Source organism: Osmerus mordax, chromosome 5 (assembly GCF_038355195.1).
Source record: "Osmerus mordax isolate fOsmMor3 chromosome 5, fOsmMor3.pri, whole genome shotgun sequence".
In the NCBI taxonomy this organism is placed as follows: Eukaryota; Metazoa; Chordata; class Actinopteri; order Osmeriformes; family Osmeridae; genus Osmerus; species Osmerus mordax.
The window spans coordinates 16,576,709-16,586,021 of NC_090054.1; positions in this window are offsets into that span (position 1 = coordinate 16,576,709).

The window sequence follows — 9,313 nt, forward strand, 5'->3', positions numbered from 1 at the left end:
CTTATGTATGGGAGCCAGATGTCTATGAATGAAATCTCATAAATTATCAAAGGTTGATTATTGTTCTTGGTTTCTCAATTGAAAAATATCCCAGGACATCATTCATGGCTCTAAGCAGATCTCAAAGATTACAGGGCAGAATTTTTATATAATGGGGCAAGGTTCTAATGTGGTTTACAATTCACTCTGAACAGCGAACTCCTTCAAGCGAGCTTAATAAACTGAGCAGACCAATGTCCCATTCTTTTAGTAGACATTTAGGTATTTGCACGTCTCTCACACATGCTCACATATGTTCCCTAGTTACACTGCTGTCATTGACAAACAGACCATTTGAGGGAGTTCTCATTTGTGCTAGCCATTTTGTTTGATTGAGTACTCTTTGTATAAACAATACATTTCTATGGTGTTCAACGCAATAAGGTGTTCTTTTATTAGGTCTTAAAAAAGGTATATCAGTGTTTAAAGTATCAATCCAGGTATATTTGAAAATGTACTCATGATGTCATTGTTTCCTGTCAAAAACATAATCCAATTGCTGTTTCGCCTTAATGTCAAGAGAAATTTGTCTGATTGAAAGAGCTGTCAGGGAACATAGGTATGCAAAAGGCACACATGAAGTACTTTGTTACTTTTCTTCAAAATGCTTTCACAGCTTAAACAAATTTATTGCAACTTTTTGATTGACAGGAGAGAGGTCTCCCACAATGTCTTCTTTTAGCTCTCGCATTCCTCATCAGCAGCTGGGAGACGTTTTGAATGGAGACGAAGACCTCTGAAAACCTGCTCAGCGCACGAACTAACTATTAACTATAAACAAGTGGGACTTTCATCCATTTCACTATGGTTCACGGGATGCCTTGCATATAGTATATTTGTATTGTGAGGTATACTAGTCATCCACAGGTTCAAAACATGTTTTCTTGTTTTGAACAGTCATTTACACATCTATGTGTAGTTGCAGTCTACCTAGCACTCAGCTGCTGTATTCATATGTATAAGTTTAAGAGTGTAGAGTTGTTTTGGCCATGCGCTGCAGAACCAGACTGAGACCAGGCTGAGTGAGTCAGAAGCACTGCAGAGGTCTGTGCAGGTGGCATGGTTGTAGAGCCCAGCGGGGCTTTCTCTGCTCCCTCTTTCCCTCTCCACAGGTGCTTATTAGCACATAGGAGCTGCCATATGTTCCTAGCCTGGTCATAGCCTGAGGGGGCACAATCAGTCTGCCCATAATCTTCACAACCTGACCAGGCCTCACTCTCGCTAACAGGAGCTTAGCATTTATGTAGCACGGCAAAAGTCTTTCTCAAATATTTTCTTTCTTTTTTGGGGGATTGTGGAATAAAAATTCTCTGTATCCCCCTCTATTTCCATAACTCCCCTTCCCTACAAGTTTATGGTGACCATGAAAATAAATATGTACATACATATACGTGTGTAAGAGATATCTACAGTACTCTCAAGTGAATCAGGCTCAGATATTTAATTTCATTCTTTTAACAGATATTAAACAGCTTTAGACTTGCTGAAAATGTTTCGCACCTGGTCAGCATGACAGAAACCCATTGTCATCTTTAACAGCCCCCCACTCTGTGAGACATGTGAATGGTACCGCTGTGAATATGTGAGAAGGCAAGAGGGGGTGCGGTGGCTGGGAGCTGTCCGCGTTTGAAGTGGGCATATGGTCGTTGCATTTGCATTTAATGCCCTTCAGATTACTTGTTTTAACTCGTGCTAAACACCTCCCTCGGTTGAGGCTAATTTGATGAGGTCATGGTGTGACCCCCTGACCCCCCTCTCTCCATGTTCTCTAAGTGAAACCAGCTGAGCGAGCTGACAGAGAGAGAGAGAGAGAGAGAGGGTCTCTGCCCCAAAATTTGTGGATATCTCCATGGCTATCCTAAACTCAACTATTGGGAGCTACGTGCTTTAGCTTCACAGTGGGCATGGGAGCACATTGAGGGGACATTTTCAGTTTCATGAAAATTAAGCAGCTCCTCAATTTTCTCTCTAGCAAAACAGGTCTAGTCAAAACATTTTAGATGGACTTAAAAAGAATAACAAATCATTCTCTCTTTACTTTGAAGCTCTTTCCAGGAGTTGATTGTGGCTCAGCACACAGGGGTGTATTGATGACCTAAAGGAAACCCTTATTTTGGTATTTGCTTTTGTATGCAAGTACATTCTTGTGTTTCAAAACATAAAAAATGTCATGCAATGTTCTGATGTCATTCTTAACACTGTTGAGGGATAGGAAATAAAATAGATGTTTGTTAGACTTGATGGTGGAGAATAAAAGTAAAGAAGTCTACTTCAAGTCCAGAATGATGAATTTTAAACAGCTTCAAAATTCAAGATGGCCATCGTGTTGAATTAAATCGAGAAAATCATAGTGAAAAGTTGATTTGGGACCAGAAACACATGCACACACACGCACACACACACACACACACACACACACACACACACACACACACACACACACACACACACATAAAGCCCCAAAGTACAGTGTGAACACACTCTCATGGAATGCTTGCGAAGGCTGCTGAGACACTGATAGCCCTGACAGAGCGGCGTCGGTCTGCGGGAACCGGCTCAAGTGTTGTCCAGAGAGCAGTCCTGTGCAGCGTGAGGGGCTACGTTTTCCTAACCTCCAAGGCCACCGCCGCGAGGGCGCCTCAAGAGAGTCTCTTTCGTGTCAAAGGGGGAAAAGCCTGGCGGTTTGAAGAGAGCCTTACCCTTTTGATCAGTTCACAAGTTACAGTTTTGCTCAGACCTTTTTTCATGCAAATGGGATTTCATCAAACGCTGTGCCGAAAAACATCTCTTTCTTATGTGGCTTAATAGGTTGTGCTCTTAACATGGGAAGTTTCACAGCCAAGGACTTGCCTGAGAGGGAACTCAAACCACTGGAAAACTGCCTGAGCATACAGGTGTAGACGTTCCCTTTAAGAACTTCTTTCAGGTCCCAAGATCTCTCAATTTTCTTTGTCCACACAGGAGTCCACATTGACTCCCAATTAAGGGATTTGGAAAAATGTTATCGGAATGTTTTCTAAACATCTCATCATTAATGGTCTTCCCACAGTATTATATCATTAAATTATTGCGAAAAAACTTCTAGTAAATTATAAACCTCAACATTTTCACATGCACGGTATGGAAGCTACAGTATTACCACGTCCTATTTATTCTTGAATTAAGAATGTTTTTGCAGAATACCTCTTCTTCACATCCATTGTTAGTGCAAGAAAACGCATACAAAAATTCGAAATACTGTTAAAATATCAGTGAAACAACATTATTCACATGTTAAAATAATAGAATGGTGTTTCATGTCAACCCTGAGAGACCATTTGGGAATTAGCATTTTGGGTTGATACATTTCCTGTGTGTGGATTGGCTCTCTAAATCATGTTACTGTGCTCCCATTAAAGTTTACGGTGATGAAACATTGGGAAGCGGGGTGAACAAAACTCTCTTCAAGGTCATGTTCCAACAGAAAGTGCCAACAATGCCAGGACTAATCCCTCCCCCTCCACCACAGCCTGACCGAGGCCCTGCTGCTCTGAGGACTGTGTGGGTGGAGGAGGACAAGGGCCCAGCTCACTACTGTAGTCAGCCTCGCATTAGGCATCCGAGGGCCCCTGGATTATCTGCCAATTAGCACCAATTGTGGCGGATGGTATTAATGTAATGTTCTATATTTTTTAATACCGTTTAATTTTTCTCCTCTTTTTCCCCCTCCTTCTCTTGGGCACAATCGAGATTGTCAGCACTCTCCTTTGCCTTTTCTCATTTAAAATAAAAGAGTTGGGGTTTAATTTGGTATTAAGGAGCGTAGAATATGCCCTGCCAGCAGAGCGCTTGTTGGAGTGAGAGTTTGAGAGGATGGGGGAGACAGAAAGAAGGGAGAAAATCATTTTATGGGGAGATACTGTGAAGGACTTGTTTGAACAGGCCCCAAGCCTCATAGTACCCCATACTATTGGTGGAAAAGTCTGCTTTGTGTAGGAATAACGTGTTGTCTGACTATTGTGCCCCCTATGGTGAATGGGTTTGGTTAGTTTGGATTAGAAGACTCCATTACATTACCTTAATAACTGGATAAAGATGCCTCATCCAGTGCAACTCATCCTCCAGTATTATTTCTCATGGCTCGTTAAAACACTTCAGTGGTTGATGTAAGGACAATGATCAACTCAATAAGTGTTTGATCCAAATTCCATAGCAAACCTTCGTTTTCTTTAATTGACATGTAGGATGCTTTGACTTTTATTACTAATCTAAATTCCCTATATCGTGTCATCTACAGACAACTTCTATGCATCATCCGTCACCTTTAACCGATAAACATATAAAACCTAGTGTAAGTATACCTTTCATGAACCAATGTAATGTTACCTTACATCTACTGAGAAAGCCTAAAATCAGTCTTTATCCATATCCCAAAGTCAGATTGAGGTTGAAATAGACAGGTTTGCACTCACACCTCCATGATTACAGTGCAAAAATGACAATGATTAGTCTGCTATGTGGGAATTTCCACATTGTGTAGGTATGAAGTTTGTTGAACACAGGTTTCAAATTCAGAAGCAAGTGAATCCAGTCTTACTTTCGTAGCTACATTAGTCTGGCCGAGTGCCACTCTAATGCTTTACTGAACACCTTATTTGGTAGAAATGTTGAAATTATTGTCGTATCATCATTGTACACAGGATTTCAACAACAACCCTATGATTACCATAAATGTGCTTCTTGCAATTATGGCACACTTTGAAGTTTCACATGTCATCCACATACTCTATTGTATATTATTGCATTTCTTAATTTTTTGTGATCTTTCCCATTCATAGTGGAATCTTTTAGAATTCCATTCCATAAGAAGGCTGATAATGTATTATACATAGATATTGTACACTAGGTGTGTGAATATAATAAAGGAATTGTTTAAAATGCAAACTTGTGTGCATTTACATCAAAGTGGATAACAATTACCTTCATTACCATGTTTCAATATAAAAAAGCTGTCCGTAGCAGAATGGTGCAGAGGAATGAACAAATTATATGTGAAGCCCATCTCTTTTGATGTTAACTGTCCAGACTAATTAGGCTTCAGGACATCAGTGAATTCAAGGTGATTTCAGGTAGTCAAATGAGCTGAGTATGTTGCATTGGAAAACGGCAAATCCTCTCAATTTAGTCTCTTTCTCATTTCGTGTTACATGTTACATTTGTGTTTCAACTTTCACAGTATTAAATGTGCCACCTATTCTCATGTTAATGCAAAGTTGCTTTAAATGCTGAAAGTCCATTTACAGCAGTTTGTGCCAAACCGTCTCACATACTAACTCCCACTCCCATACTTCAGAAGTATGGGCATGCTATCAGAGTAGTGCTTGGCTCAGGTGGGGCCAGAGGTCAGCGGTCATTAGCAATCCAGCTTCCCTTTATAGTGTTAATATGGGGTCAGGCTGTGGGCTAGAAAGCCTCGGCCACAGCTGGCACATACGGAGTCTCCATGGCTGGTGTTTTCACTACTGGAGTGAAAACAATCCACCCGCTGTTCCCCTTGGTCCACTGGACGACCTTGCCCTTGGGCCACATCACCAACCACCACCCCAGCTGTTGTCGCACTGGATACGGGGGAAAGAGGACCAGTGTTTTCTATTTGCTGGGATGTTTTCAGTGCTGTGGGCCCTTCTTGCAGGTGTGAGGGGGTCCTACCTACCCCTGTTTGATTACCTTGGAGGACAAATACTTGGACCTTGGCTCCACTCTAACCCCTGAGTTTGATTCAGGGCCTCCGAATACCTTCTAGATCCCTAATCCTAAACACTTAAGCTTTTCCTGATGGGTTCAGCTCCAGGTCCTGGAGGTTTAACCAATCTAAACTGGGCGAATGGTGAGGGTGAGCTCTACCTCCATACCTTTGAGCCTCTTTTGTCTTTCTCTGTAATAACTAACAATAGCAAATTTCACACGATTGCCCAAACGTGAAACAACAGTGTGTTTGTATTTCAATCATTATTTATGCTGTGCACATCCAAAGCAACCGTTACTACAGTATCCCCCAAGACTAAGAAAAAAGTTAGTACTCACCCTCAGATCACCTACCTGTATTAACATACATCAACAATCCAGAAAACACAGTAGTCAGTGACAGAAAATAGAATATGCCAAAATACTGTAAACAAATCTATGGCACCATATTACACATTAGTTGTTTTGTTTTGGCCATACTTGCAAAACTACATTCAAATATGAACATCAAAGGTCTCTTCATAGAGGAAGAGCTGGCACCTGACTCTGGCATGCATGCATCTAGGTAAATATGGTTGATCAGATTCACATAATAATATATGTTTTCCGAAGTGGGATGCACACTCTGAAACACCGCCTTAAAATAAATAATACTACAAAAGTACTAGTGTGGTGTAGAAGACGGTCCAACAATGGTGGTATGAACTTCCACTTTCTGCACTTGGGTAAATAGTGTTGTCCAGTCCTCCACCTGTTTCACTTGAAAAATCGACTTTTCCTAAAAAGTCTCCCAACCCCTGACCTTTGAGCAGCAGGAAGGGGACTGCCAATGCAGCAGTGCCCTCCTGTGTGGCCAGCTGCCATTTAACCCCCTAATTGTTACAAGGCAGCTCCTGGCCCTCCAAAACTTGGTTTCCGGAAATCGCTCTTAAACAATCAAATAAACGCACATGCATGGAATTTGCTATGCCCAAGGCCTGAGAAAATGTGTGTAGGCAGTCAAAGTTGTGTTTATTTGAGTAGAGTAGGAAGGCCATAATATTAGTTGTTTTTAGTCAGATTTAAGTTATTTTGCTCAATTACATTTATTTTATAAGAATAATTATTCATCAGTATTCTGACAATTGTGTTTTGTTACAACTCTTGATGCTACATATGCATGTTCGTTCATAGTGCTGTCATATCGTTCGAACCAAGGGAAATAAAGGGTGAGTAAAATAAGTATTTGTTTATATTTCGTCACTAATGATTGAGCTAGAATTGTGTGTGTGTGTGTTTCATGAATCCCACCAGGCCCAACAGAGAGTGAGTGGTACAGTACAGTCGATATCCTCTACTTTTATCATGCAATGCTGAGGCCCATCAGGCTCTGTATGTGGTTGGCTGCACTTGGCTATTTTTTCCTTTTCCACACATTTGCTTTTTGCTTTGGCACTCACCTCCAGTCAGGCTTAGAGTGTTTCCCAGCAGTCTTTCTGATAGCGGTCCTCTCCGTGATTGCTTCCCAGGATCAGAGCAGCGAGCGCCAAGAGCAGGCAGCTCAGCATACCACACATGCTGCAAGATCAAAGGTCATTCTTGGAAGCCTAGGATTATGGGGGAGGTAAAATTATATTTTTTATCCTTCTACTTTGTTTTCGATCACCCTATCTGACCCACCTCAACCTGCACTCCCACGCCACCTCATGCCTATACTCAGGTGTTATTTTTCAATAAGGGCTCCTATGGAATGATGGGGGTTGAGGTTTGGTAATGTAACAAAACAACAGACAATTTCAATGCAACCTTGAACACTGGCAAATTGGGTTTGGAGAGAGTTCTGAAGAGCTTTCAAGGTTAGTCTGTGTGGGAACTGGTGTTACTTCCTGAGTATGGAAGGAAGGAAAAGGAAACCAAATCAAAAGCATTTTTGTGACTGATACTCCCAGGGAGGTCAAACATATTTATTACTGTAGTATATGCACTGCAATATGTACTTTGTATGAGTAGCAACTGTGCATGACAACTCCTGCATGCAATACTACAGTATTCATGAACTGAAGCATTTGTTTTAAAATAAGAATACATTTTGTGCATGTTTTCACTACTTTACATACAATTGGATTTCAAAATAAAAATCCTTACTTTGTTGACTGAAAGAAAAACACACAAAAAACAGACAATCACTTTCTTAAAGTAATTGTGGAGGGAATATACAGTTCCATTCACTTCATGTAATATTACTTTGGAAGAAAACTGTTATAGTCATCTTGCCACTTTGCAGAGTTACACCAATTCTGTATTATTATTTTCCTTTACTCCGTGATGTTTCTCCAGTTTTGAATGAAAACATTGCAGTGACAATGGGACAATGAACCTAACTGACCAACTACAATTACGTCCAATGCTTACAATTTACAGTAGTTTCCTTTCATCTGTTGAATTATTACATAATAATTATTAAAACGTAAACAAATATTGTTTTCTGTGTTCTTCTTGCACTTTCAAATCTTAAACAATTTACAGCCATGAGTAAAAATACATTACATCTTACACTAACCCCAGTAAAACAATGTCAACTTTAGATGGAATGTATGCATCCATAACTTTTTTATAACTTGTTTAAAGTAGTTAAAATATTCATGTGGGATTGTTCTTAACAGATTGTAACAGATAATACAGTATTTGTAACTCAGTAAATATCAATACAATGAAAGAAAAACAATTATGAAGTTGCATTTCAAATATATGGTTTGTGAATATTTAGTAATAGGTATCCATTCAAAATACAAGCTCTCAGTTTCAGATACACTTTTACTGTATATTTTATAATGCTCTTTACAGCATTTCTACATTGTGGCCCAGTAAAATAAGAGTATATGTAAACAATTAAAATATAACAAATTATTTTTTAGATTCTAAATATGATAAACTTGCCTTTTTCCATCCAAAATACATCAGATATAGTGTCATAGAGATACATATACTTTTATATTTATATTTTATAATAAATAAAGTCAAATTATTATTATTTTTATAATTTAAATGATACAGACTGTAACCCAAGATAAGGGTGGTCAGTTCACACACAATTACCTGGACCATGGAAAGATACGTTGCCCCACAAAACTTCCATATGTTCATGAACCTCCATCTCCATCTCCCCCAAGTGATTCAAATGCTATGTCACATACCAGCGGAGAGGAGTTGTCGGAACTAAGAGCACCATTAAGTGGTGTGTTATTTACACATCATAAGCCAGTCTATTACATTGACATCCAGAAGACCCTGTTCACCACTGTTCTCAATGTGCCAGGTCCTTGCTCTCTGTTTGCTCTCAGGACCAGCATGCTGATTGGGTGCTTTTGTGATATGACATTCCAATACTCTGGACTGCGTGTAAGGTCGTCCCTCAGATATAGTCAGAAAGCATTCATTATTTGGAGAAAAATGAGCCAAAAGGTCAAGTAAGTGATGGGGTGGGGTAAGGGGAAAGGGAGGAGAGGTGGGGTTTACAATCGAATAGGGGATTAAGTTCTCTCTCTGATATCTCTTACTTACAATAAATCCA